The 13035-nt window shown below is 35.4% G+C and overlaps 1 protein-coding gene across 2 annotated transcripts in view; it reads right to left on the reverse strand.

The window, feature by feature from the left end:
• WWC2 (WW and C2 domain containing 2) overlaps nucleotides 1–13035 on the reverse strand; it is a 252848-nt gene that overhangs the window by 19763 nt on the left and 220050 nt on the right. The gene's annotated exons all lie outside the window — the stretch shown is intronic.

Here is a 13035-nt window from a genome sequence, read left to right on the forward strand (position 1 = left end):
GTTCAAAATCCCAGAAAACTCTACTCATCACCAGCTGCTTGGCTTGTTTGACTCCAATATCATATCTCCAACTGAGGATTATACTGACTACTGTCACCACCACCCTTTTGTGTACAGTCTTTCCCAATTAGAATGTAAGTTCTTTGAGGGCAGGGACTATCTATTTTTTTTATGTTTTCCTAGTACTTAAGGCAAATAGTAGGTGCTTAAGAAATATTTATCAAACCCATTTTCAGTGGGAAAACTTTAATTAAAATTTAAAATGCAATTTAATATTTTAATTTTAATTCTGACTAGGCCACTTATCTTTAAGATCTTGGGTAGACTAAGACTATCTAAGATCACTGTGTTTTGTTTTTCTTACCTCTAAATGGAAAGGGCTAGACTAGATGACCATTAAGATGGGTTTTTAGCTATAAATTTATGAATAGACTGTCCACAATAACTCTGAAAAGTAACCAGAATGCCTAATTAAAAAAAAATTACAACTGAGATGATAAAGGGTGAAAATAGAATTCTTGATGAAAAAACTCAAAAGAAACTAATGTAAAGCAAACAAAATCAAGATAATATACATGGGTGATTACAATAACATAAACAAAAAACACAAAAATTAAACTAAGGGATATAGAATTAAAAAGTTTTGCTTCAGAGAAGAGTTGAGAAAATTTATTTCCTTCTCTTCTGTAAAGGTAGGAGAAATCTTGCAAATACTGTTGGCTATGATTGATGAGTTGCCTAGGTTTGCTCAGCTACTTTTTCCCTCTTTACTTTTCATTCTTTATTATAAAAAAAATAACTTGCCAGGTAGAATAGGGGAGAGAGGATTAGTATTGAGAAGTTAGGGTGATGTAAAAACAAAAGATGTCAATAAAAATAAAATTGAGAAAAGAAAATTTAGGAGAATCCACAATTTAGTACAGAAGTGAGAAAACGGTAGCAAAGTAGAGAGTTTTGCAGAATTTCAAGAAACATAACTAACAATCCAATTTAATAACCAAAAAAGTTAGAGCAAAGTCAAAAGAACAGAATTAAAGACTATATGTGAACAGAGGTAATTTAAGAATTTTTCACCTCTCAGGAAAACATGGTTAAACAAAATAGCTGGATGCCATTTTGCATGAAATATTTTAATAATGTTCAGAAGTACTGAATCAGAGTATAAAATGAAAAGTGAACTCAAAAGCTACCACTTGGGAGAAATCCATATCATACATCAAATGAATGGGACCGTCAGACTCCAGAGCTTCTAGGTCAATCAGTCAATGGAAACCTGGTCATAATTACATAAGCCTAGGCATCAAAATCAAGAAAATAAAGGAAAGAATGTAATGACACAGTAAAGGAAAATATCCAAATCAAGAATAAGATAGAATAAGAATTTTTGTTGGTAGTTCTGATTTACATCATTTCCAAGAATTCCTACTGAGAAAATGAATCTTCAATAGGCAAATTACAGGTGAGATTACTCAAGACAGGTATTAATGATTAAGGGTTATTACTGGGGAGGAATGTGATGGATCACAATATACTTGCTTCATCATGGAATCTAGGGTGTCAAAAGTCTTGCCAGTGAGTGTAGCATAAATTCTGTTCTCATCTACCAAATTTTAAAAGTCTTTTGAGTATGAGCCAATTAAAAGTTATATGTCTATAAGACTGGAGACTCATCACCAGACTGATTCTCAGGTTGATCACTTATTACAATAATCCTTAGAGACTTTCAACTAAGTCACAAAAGAGGAAAGCACAAACACAGATGGACTACAAAGTCACTCAATTACTGAAATGTTTCTTTAACTAAATGTGGCAAAATGATCCCAATGTTAATTTAAAAAATTTATTTAGACATACTTTTAATTCTTTGATGGATTAGATGTAGGGAATTATGAATGTAGCAGAAACAAAATCTCTAATCTTAAATGCTGTTAAATCTTGTTAAATGGGTGGAGGTTCCCCTCTCTTGAGATGTAAACTGACCACTGTTAATTATATCCTGCCTCCCCAGGGCAATCTTGTTTGTATATTGTTCCCCATTTTCCCTTCTGCTTAACCTTGGCTGGTATGATAGAAAATGACGTGTTAAACTTGGGGGTCAAGTACCCTTGGGACAGGAAGGACCAGTATGTAGCTTACCATTGGAAGATACTTGGCCCAAGGTATAAGACCACTCCCCAAACAACACCCTCTAATCAACCTACCATAGAAGGGTAGTAACAGGAAGTACCGACCCTTTGAGCTCTCTTGCTTCTTAACCTACATGGAACACCATGGGCCTCTCACCATGTGGCCAGGTTAAATCAAGCTTCATGGCTGCCTGCCCCCCTTCCCCCGACTTCACCTGGCCTGTCCTCAAGGTGCTTACTGCTTTTCTTACTTTGTTTTTTGTAAAATGTTTTTCTATAATAAAATCCTGAACAGTTTAAACATCTCAGAGAGCTTTAAATTCCTTTGTCTTTTCTGTGACCTTAAATCTTCCGTCTTCAATCTATAAATCTTTAATAATCAGCAATAGATTCATGGTCTTATGGATGATGCAACTCTTTTCCACCTGTGTATGTCTTCTTGTTTATGCCCTGTCATAATTCACCCTCAGAAGTCTGAGAGGTAGATGAAAGACTTCCACATCGGTGGGCACCATTGCATCCATCTATCCATCTAATCTCATGCTCTTTTTCTATATAACCAACCTCCTCATTTCCAGTCACATGTGCCCTTTCTGATGTATTTTATATAATTTTATAAGTAAGAATGTAATCCTGATGTTAATTAACTCTGCTTCAACCTGTAGGACCTGGCATATTGTTATTTTGGGCACTAATTAAAAAAAAAGAAATGGCAAAATGCAGCACTGCCTTTTAAAAGCTAACTTGCCTTGATCAAAGTGGATTTCCATCTTTATACTAATTGTATAAAATTTCAGGGTATTCAAGTTATGCTCTTTTTTTCTGCCCTAAGTTTAAAATCTCTTTCAATGGGTTTATCTTTTCAGTCCTGTTCCATATCTACTTCCCAATATGCACAATGTGCTCATTTTTTTTATCCTGATACACATTCCCTTGCAGCACTGGAAACTTAAGAGAAACAAAGAACTAGGAATACTGTTCCCTAAAAAAAAAGATTAACTGAAACAATGCATCTGACATAGATGTAAATGCTTGCCTCAAAAGCCTTTAGGTTTCATTATTATTCCCTACAAGTCTATCACTCCTAATCTCCCCTGCAGTTAAAGTCAGTTTTAGTACCACAGTAAAAAACTATTTTTAAACAAAATCCAATGCTAAAGCACTACCTAACACCCATAGAGGTGTCCTGAAGGTTAAGGCTTGGAGTTGGAAATCAGACTTGGATTATGTGCCTTACTCCACTTGGCTTGGTAGCATATAAATGGTAAATTACTTTACTGTAATACAGTTTGAAGTTTTCATCATCTAACATGAAAAATGATCATATTCTACTATGGAAACTAGGGGAGTATGAGGTAGTATTAATTTCTTTTTGGATAAGTGCCAGACAAATGATCATTATTTGTTGGAGGACTGTAATTGGCATTCCAATGAGTTGCTAACAGAAAGGATATGAAAAACTATGGAGAGTTTCAAGTGACGAGTTTATCAATTAAAAGGTATTTATTTTAGTGACTAATGGTGATCAGACTTCCATTACACCAGGGTTCTTAAATGGAGGCCTGTAAACTTTTAAAAATATTTTGACAACTGTATTTCAATATAATCTATTTCTGTTATAATCCTGTGTACTCTATTTTATGCATTAAAAATTAGTAGAAAAAAATTAGTAGACTGCCAAAGTGGCCAGGATAAGGGATTATTTCAAATTAAATAGTTCCAGAGTAGTTTTTGCTTGCATGATGTAGCTCCATTAGATTGTAAGCTCCCTAAGGGCAGGACTGCCTTTTACCTTTTTTTTTGTATTCATTGTGAAGCACATTAGTAGTAAATTGGCACAAAATAGGAGCTTAATAAATGTTTATTGAATGAATGTTCACACCACTACCACTTTAGTTCAATCCCATATCAGCCATTGTTTTGACTGTTTCAATAGCCTCCTAATGTGATTCCCAGACTAAAGTTTCCCACTCATCATCTCATAGCTACCAAAGTGATTTTCTGTACATGGGAGCTTTACAATGCCAATCCCTATCACTTCCATCAGAAAATAAAAACATTTCTGTTGTGCTTTAAATTTTTGCTTAAATGGCCCTTTAAAAGCCTCCACTGCTCTCTCTCTCCATACTGCAAATGTTGAAGGAAAAAAATGACTTTATTTTGTATATATTTATATCTGGAGATGTCTTTGTGATAAGAATGAGAATTATTTACTTACTGACTTAATTTTGGCATTGTATCCCTTGCATCAGATAGAATGTAAATTCCTCCAAAGCAAGAGCTATTTGGATTTTATCTTTGGGACCCTAATGCCTCACATGGCAAAAAGACTCCCTCTCCCCTCTCTTCCTTCCCTTCCTCTCTTCCCTACTCCCTTTCTTCCCTCCTTCTTTCTTCCTTTTCTTCCTTCCTTCCTCCTTCCCTCATCTTTGTCAAGTAGGAAGGCATGAGTTGAAACCTTAGAATTTAATTTGTATTTCACTTACCATTAGTCATTTGGAGCATCAATATTACTTTATGAAACATATCAAGTAGTTGTGAGGGTGGAATTCAATAAATTATTCATTGCTATTTAAATCATTTTAACTGTAATAATGTATTATATAAATATATTAAAACAGGTAAATTAGCTGAAAGGAACCCTAGAGATCATATCAAATGAGAAAACAAAAGACTAAAGAGAAGGTAATGGTCACACAGATAAAGCAGGATGAGAACTATCTTGTTAAGCTTTTTTGTGGATGGTAGTGCATATGATACACACACACACACACACACACACACACACACAAACCACACAAACACACCCACTAAGTTTTCTTGGCAACTGTCATACAAATTCTCTAGGCCTCATTTCCACAATTGTAAAATGGGGTGGGGAGTTGAATTGTGTGATGATCAACTTTGATAAACTCTGCTCTTCTCAGCAATACAGTGATCAAAGAAAATTCTAAAAGTTTTCTAATGGAAAATACCATCCATGCCCAGTGGAAAAACTGTGGAGTCTAAACGCAAATCAGAACATTTTCCTGAGTTCAAATCTGGCCTTATGCACCAATTAGTTGTGCAACCTCAGGCAAGTTACATAAACCTGTTTGCCTCTGTTTCCTCACCTTTTCAAATGACCTGGAGAAGGAAATGACCAACCATTCTAGTATCTTTTCCAAGAAGAGTCAGAAATGACTGAATGACGATGACAATGATAACAATGCAAAGACCGCATGGTATAATGGAAAAAGTATTAGAATTAGAATCAGAAGTTGTGTTTCAATTCCTTTGCTTTTTTTTTTACTACCTTCATGATCTTGGATAAATCACTTAAACTTTCTGGACCTCAGCTTCCTTATTTGTAATATGAAAGGGTGTCTCTAAGTAACCTTGAAGGTTCTTTACAGCTCTAAATCTATGGACCTATTATCAAAGTAAAATACATATACACAAAAAAGAATATGAATCTTTAAGTAAATACTCCAGTTACAATAGCCTTTTTTTATTTATTTAGGTATAATAAGTTGAAATGGAACATTCCAAAAAAAAATCCCATGAAGAGAATTGAAATCCTTATAATATTCACAATATAAATTTCCTTAATATTCACACCTGATGATGGTGATGATGATCAAAAAAGATCATGATCATCATCATTTATAAAGCACTTACATTGTTAATTGCTTTGCAAATATTTCTTTTGATCCTCAAAATAACCATGGGAGGTAGGTAATATGACCTATCCCCATTTTACAGATGATGATAATGGGGTAAACAGTGTCATGTAGCCTCCTAATTCTACATTTTATCAGTTTTTTTTAATTCTAGGAAAAACTACCATTTAATATAAAAAAAGCACAACAATTAAAAAGTATAAGATGCACCTCAATTTCTGAGTTGCATCTGAATTCATCAGTACAGGAGAGAGATATAGAATTACAATCATATAACAAGCTTGTCATAAAGCTGGAAGTCAAATCATGATGTATATTTTCTCTGGAAGAGGTTGGAGTGTAGCCTTTGGGTAAGGTAAGTATCCCATTGTAAACTGTTGATTATTTAAGTAAAATGTCAGTACTTGAAACCAAGAAAATCTTGAAAACTGCGAGTCAATGGCTATTACAAATGCAATCAATGATGTAGAGAATTTAATTAGCTTCTGATGCTATGGAAAAGGGCCCTCCTTCTGACTACACATCTACCCTCTTAAACAAGTTTCCTTACTTTGTCATGATGCAATTACAATCCAAGGTTAAGTATAATTAGTACTGCAACAAACTTGTTTTCTTAGGGAAGGCAATTTATTAGGCCAAAACATGAAAATAACTATTTTGGATCACAGACAATTTTATTTTCACTAGGGACTAAGAAAGCTAATTGAATTTTTAACATTTTATCAGTGGAGTCAAATGAACATAGCATTTGTTAATGCAAACCCCAGAGTTTTGTTAACCAGGGGATACACCAGCTTGTGGCTCTGGTGTTGGAATTTTAGAATAATAATAATAATAATAAGCATTTACTTATCAATTTAACATTTACAAAGCACTTTACTAATATGAACCTCATTTTATCCTTCCAATAATTCTGGAAGGTAGAAGTTTTTATTAATCCCTTGGAGAGTATTTAAGCCAAACTCCTTCATTTTGCATAAGGGAAATCTGGAGCTAGAGATACTAAATGATTTCCTCAAGGTCATATTGCTGATAGTGGTAGGAACAAGCCTTTAACACGGGTCTCTGGTTTAGTCCTCTTCTATGTAATAAAGAAAAGTTCTAAGGTGTGATGGGCTATGGTAATGTCCTGAAGCTTTGTGTTCTTATGGTGAACACACAATAAAACACTTCAGTCTCTGGGACAGAAAAGCAGCACAACTCAGGACAAAACCCAGGTGGTTCAGCTTGAGTACTTTATAAATCTCACAACAGATAGAATAAGGATGTGAGGTGAAATCTCTGGTATTATTTAAAATCATGTATGCTTTGTACCATAGAATGAAAATCATTAGTAGGAAGAGACAGTTATTTCTCATATTTTATTTACATCTCTTCATTTTACAAGAAGGAAAACTGAGGTCTAGTGAGAGAAAAATGACTTGCTGAATATCACAAAATTGACTGGAATCAAAAATCAAGTCTTGATTTTCAGTCTAGAGTTTTTTCCATTATATAAACTACCTCATTTTGCTAGTTTTTGTATAATCCCTATCTCTTTAAAGGGTATTTTCAGTTAGAAGGATCTGACCTTATTAGTGTGGACACTATCCTATCCTCCTACCCCTTGGCTTCTTGTGCAGAATGATTTTTTTTTTAAATAGGTGGTTCCTCAATAAATCCTGCATATCTGATGATGGTCCAAAGGCAGGAGGTATTCTTTTAGGTTTTTTTTTTTTAACATTTTGTGGACCCCAGTGCAAAAAACATAAAACATAACTAATTAAATTGAGATACTTATTTACTCTCCTCTTTTTCTTCCCTTCGACAAAAGTAGTTCCCTTTTGTCTCCATTCAGTTCTAATAATACCAATAGGGGCAGCTAGGTGGCACAGTGAATAGAGCAGCTCTGGAGTCAAGAGACCTGAGGTCAGATCAGGTCTATACTAGATGTGTGGTCTTCGGCAAGTCACTTAACCCCATTGCTTTGCAAAAATAAAAATAAAAAACATACACAGAAAAAAATATAACAATTAAATGAAAATAGCTGAATTTTATTCTGTAATACATTATTAGGACTTTGTTTCAAAGCACTAGATTGAACTTTATCACCTTTTATTTCTAAAAAAGTTACTATTGTCTATGACTATTTCAAAGCTGAAATAGTAATGATGATAGTGTTTATATTACTTATACAAAGAGTATCTCATTAGATACTCACAACAGTTGTTCAAGGTAGATATTATTATTCTCATTATTTATAGATAAAGAAAGACAAACAGAAGGTAAGTGACTTGCCCAGGGTCACATAACTAGGAGGTGTCTGAGGTCATATTTGAACTCAAATATTCCTGACTCCACACTCAGCATTCTATCCCCTGCATTATCTATATTTTTTGTAGTTAAAAGAACATTGGACTTAATGGACTCAAGAAATCTGAGTTTGAATTCTGCCTGTGACAATTATTAGCTATGACCATGGGCTAGTCCTTTCTGACTTCCAATTTTTTTCTGCTACAAAACATATTTTCATCTTGTTATTTTGTGGGATTGTTCTGAGGAAAAAAACTCATTTGTAATAACAGTTCATTTTTCATCTCTGTGACCCCATTTGGGGTTTTCTTGGCAAAGATACCAAAGTGGTTTGCCATTTTCTTCTCTAGCTCATTTTTGAAGATGAGGAAACTGAGGTAAACAGGATGAAATGACTTGCCCAAGATCACACAGCAAGTGACTGAGATTTGAACTCAAGATGAATTTTCCTGAGTCCTAGTCCATCACTCTGTGCACTTTGATGCCACCTAGCTGCTCCTGTTCTGAGAAAAGGACTCAGTGAATCTCAAAATACTACCTAAAAATGCATTATCATTCATTTTACCCATGCAGCATGATGCAGTAGGAAGAATGGAATTAAAAAGTGAATACAGATCACCTGGATTGAAATCCAATCTCCACTACTTACTCCCTCTGTGATCATTTTCAAGTCATCACCCCCTCTACAACTTTGCATAGTGGTGTGAACATTCTCCTCATCTCCAACTCTAGATCCTTTCCAGGCTCATCCTTTACTATCTCACATGGGAAACCATATCCTCAGAATCTAGAGATCTCTCATTTCTACAAAATGACTCCATATATGTTTAAGTATTTGTTTAACAGAGGGGTTTGGTGTAGATGCAGAATGCCTGGGACAGCATCTCAACAAAAAAAGGGAAATCAAGATTCCTGCTTCTGGGGAGGGTCTGATGATGTGGTATGAAGGCACTTTGCTGAAAGGTTGTGAGAGCATGTGTAAATATACTCTGTAACTTGTTCTAGTCTGCTGACCATGTAGTTAGGAGATTTTTTCATTTGAGCATGTAATTGGAATTTTTTGTTGTTATTGAGTTGTGATTCTATTTCTGGAGTTTTTCCAGCAGAGATTCTGGAGTGGCTTGTCATTTCCTTCTCCAGATCATGAGGAACTGAAGCAAAAAGTGTTAAACCACTTGCTCCCTCTCTGAGGCCATGTGGTTCTGTGAAAGGGTCTTAGCCTCTGCATTATTTCTCATCTGTTCCAGATGACAAATATGGAACTTCCAATCTTGTAAATTTTCAAAGAACAGGAAGGGATCTCCCAATATCCAAGTGTCCTAGGGTTTGGATTGGGCAGTCAGTGCAGTATCTATCCCCCCTGGAGCAGGGAATGACCAGAGGGAATGACCTTTGGTACCCCAGGTCAAAGGCAAGTGAGACAAGGATTTATCTGGCACTGAAGCCATGTTTGGATGTGAACTTGGAGTGACAATATGGGAATTGAGAAAAGTTGAGGCTGTTTTCCCTCAAGATATTGGGGAAATGTTTGTATGTTTGCTTTTGTAAAAGCTAACTCCTATTAAGTATTTGCATGGGACCAACTTACTGACCTCAAACAGATGGGAGAACAGGGTGGGTGCTAACTTAAGCAGAGATACTCAAACCCCTTGTGGTATCCTTGAATTCTAAGGGGGAAATATAGCCAGGCAGGTTCTGGGTAAGTGGGACACAGCATACTTGCTATATTTATATGTTGCATTCCACCCTATCCTCTAAAAGATATGATCTTTCCCTTGAGGTATATTTTTCATTTTGTCATTGAATCTCCAACAGTTAGTACAGTGCTTTGCTTAGGACAAGTACTTAATAAATGTCTATTGGATTAAATATGACTTCTCTTAGTCTGTTTCCTCATCTGTAAAACTAGGGCAAAAGGACCAGATATTTTGTGAGGTTTCAATCAGATATAAATATATGACCCTATAACCCTAATGGACACTAGTATCCAGGAATCTCTGCTCTCTACATGACTGGTACACAACTGGAAAGTCCTTAAGTTTGAGTAGAGTCCCTTGATCTATCTGTGATGAATTAACTTCTACCTATATCACAAACATGAGAGATGATAATAAAGTGCCTGTTCTTAAGAGGTCTTAAGAGACAGGAAAAATTGACTTATAATGGCATTAAATTAAACTGAATGGGTGAAGGTAAGCCACAGGGGGCTTTGGCCAAAAGGGTTGGGAAGCTATTTTGTTCCAATTTTGAAAACTCAGAAACATTTATCTGTGTAGTACAGTTATTAGTGAAACTGGTTCTTAGATTAGAGATCAAGATGTACACCAGCCTAAATATGTATTCTTATAAGATAATGGCTTGTCACATAGGGACAATTAATGTGACAAGAAGTATTTGTTCAACAGAAGGGTTTGGTGTAGATGCAGAATGCTTGGGACAGCATTGCTTGTGGTCAACTCAGCTTTGCCAATTTTTGGTCATTTAGCTTTGAGCAAATCACTACCTTTCTAAACCTGTTGCCCTGGAGATTTGTAAATAAAGTGCTTCATAAACCATAAAGACCTTTATAAATATGATCTGCAGCAGCACCAAGAAAATTCTAGTGTCAGAGAAGTAAGTTTTTACAGTATCAAGCTGTTTGAATTAGTAAAAATGCCATCCCATTTTCCAAATGTAATCCAAACTGATCTCCTACTCTTTAAATCTGGACCTAGCTCACTGTTTAACGTGGATTGTTAAGCATCTGTGTCCCTACTTCAAGTCTCTCTCCATTCTAGACCAATCTAAGAAAGTCCATTTTCCACTCATCTATTGAAGTGAGCCTCCAAAGTGCAGGGATAGCTCACTCTTTGAGGACTTCTGCCCTAAGTACTTTATATTTTCACTTATTGCTGTTCATCTTTCATTTTCAAAGAGGACCAAAGACATCTTGGGGGGGCGACATCTTTACTTACATGTGAATTTGGATATAAGTGAGGCAGACCCTTCTAGAGTCATCAAACGTTTTCAATAAAGCTAGTAACAATGTAGGTGGTAATGTGGTTATCTTTACTTATATTTCTCTAGGATTTGAGGGAATTATGGTGGTTTAGTTCCTTGTAGATTCATTTTCCTCGTGTTAGCCTGAATAACACCAAATGTAAAAACTTATTTTATCCTTTTTATGTTTTATATTGAGAGAACCTGGGAAAAAGCCAGTACTGCAAGTTTTGTCTGTCTTAAGAACAAAAGATAACCTACTGTGACTGATGTGGTGAGCATTTATGAGTGTAAAAATAATAATTTTTTAAAAACTATTTGTAGGCATGTCATTGGTGGCAAAAAGAGATGCAAGAATGAGAAAATCTGAGAGCAGAGAAAACACCTGAAGAGTTAGAGGAGAGGTTATTAAGAAAGTGAATTTCAGGGCTAGAGAATAAATGCACTAGTGGAAAATGGCAACACAAGACTGGGGACCTCTCTGGCTTTATAGTGGAGATTGTAAGAATAAACAAAGAATAAAGCTGTAAAGAAAAGGTGAAGCCACACTGTACAAGGCTTGAAATGACGGGCTAAGACGTTTGCCTTAAATCTGGGAGGCAAAAAGAAACCTCTGATTACCTTTGAACAGGGAGCCATACAAACCTGTGCCATGGGAATTTTCTTTTCATAGCTGTATGGGATAGAGAAAGGAAAGAAAGGAGGAAGGGAAAGTAACTAAGAAACTATTGCCTTTGTTCTTCCCCTCATGCTCAACTGTTCAGAACTTCACATTCCCAGGCATTCCCTTTTAAAAAATGAGTATAATGTCAAATATGGAAATGTTTTCCTTGAGTAGATAGAGTAAAATGCTTGCCTTCTCAATGAAGAGGGTAGGAAGAGAAAAAATTTAAAACCCAAAATTTTAAAAACAAACGTTACATATATTGTTTTTATATGTAATTGGGGAAAAATAAAATGCATATAAAAAAATAGTATCTTGCACCCATAAGCGGTTAGTTCCAGAAGTTCCAAAAAGCCAAAAAAAAAATTGCCCTAAGTCACTTTGTTTATCTTCTTAATGTCAGCTGGTGATAGGTGCAGTCTCAGAGGTGATGTGTGTTCATGAGGTCAAATTCCCATCCTACCAGGTGGCAATTTTGGCTGGAAGGGAAGAGAATTAATTCTCTCCTGTTCTTGTTATATTATAGGCAAAATAGGTTTTTGAAGGCTAGCATAGGAATCACAGAATTAGAGAATCATGAGAGGATTTTTCTGTGTTAAGAGTCTCAGTGGTCATCTGGCACAAACCTAAGCCTAAAAGGAATCCTCTCTAAAATATACCCATGGAGAGTCATGCAGCCTTTGTGTAAAGACCTCCAGGAAGGGAGAGGAAACCATTAATTCTCAAGGCAGCTCAGTCATTCCATTTTGGGACAGTGCTAAATTTGGCTATTTGCCACTTATATCTGTTGTTCTTAATTTTGCCTTCTGAGTTAAAAAGAATTAAGTTTGATACCTTTTCATAACAAAATCCTTCATAATGGCTTGAAGACTATCCTGATTCTTGCCTCCTGTGTCTTCTCTTCTCCAGGCTAAACATCCCCAGATTCTTCAAAGGCAATGACCTGAAGCATTTTGGTTGTCTTGCCCTGGAAGCTTTCCTGCTTATTAGGAATCAGTATATTTCTTAAAATGGGGTAATCAGGACTGAATGTGATGCTTCAGATAAGATCTGCTCAGAGCATTATATGGGAGGGGATGTCATAACACACTATTGACTCCTATTGAGTCCATTAAAATTCCTAAATTGGATCAATACAAGGATCCAAGACAATTTCAAAGAACTTATGGTAAAAAAAAAAATGCAATCCAACTCCAAAGAAAAAACTGATGAACTTTATTATTTTTTCTTTATTTTTTAAAAAAAATATTTTATTTCCCCCCAATTACATGGTAAAACAATTTTAAAATTTAAAAAAAGTTTTGTGTTCCAA

This window comes from Macrotis lagotis, chromosome 3 (assembly GCF_037893015.1).
Source record: "Macrotis lagotis isolate mMagLag1 chromosome 3, bilby.v1.9.chrom.fasta, whole genome shotgun sequence".
Taxonomy (NCBI): domain Eukaryota; kingdom Metazoa; phylum Chordata; class Mammalia; order Peramelemorphia; family Peramelidae; genus Macrotis; species Macrotis lagotis.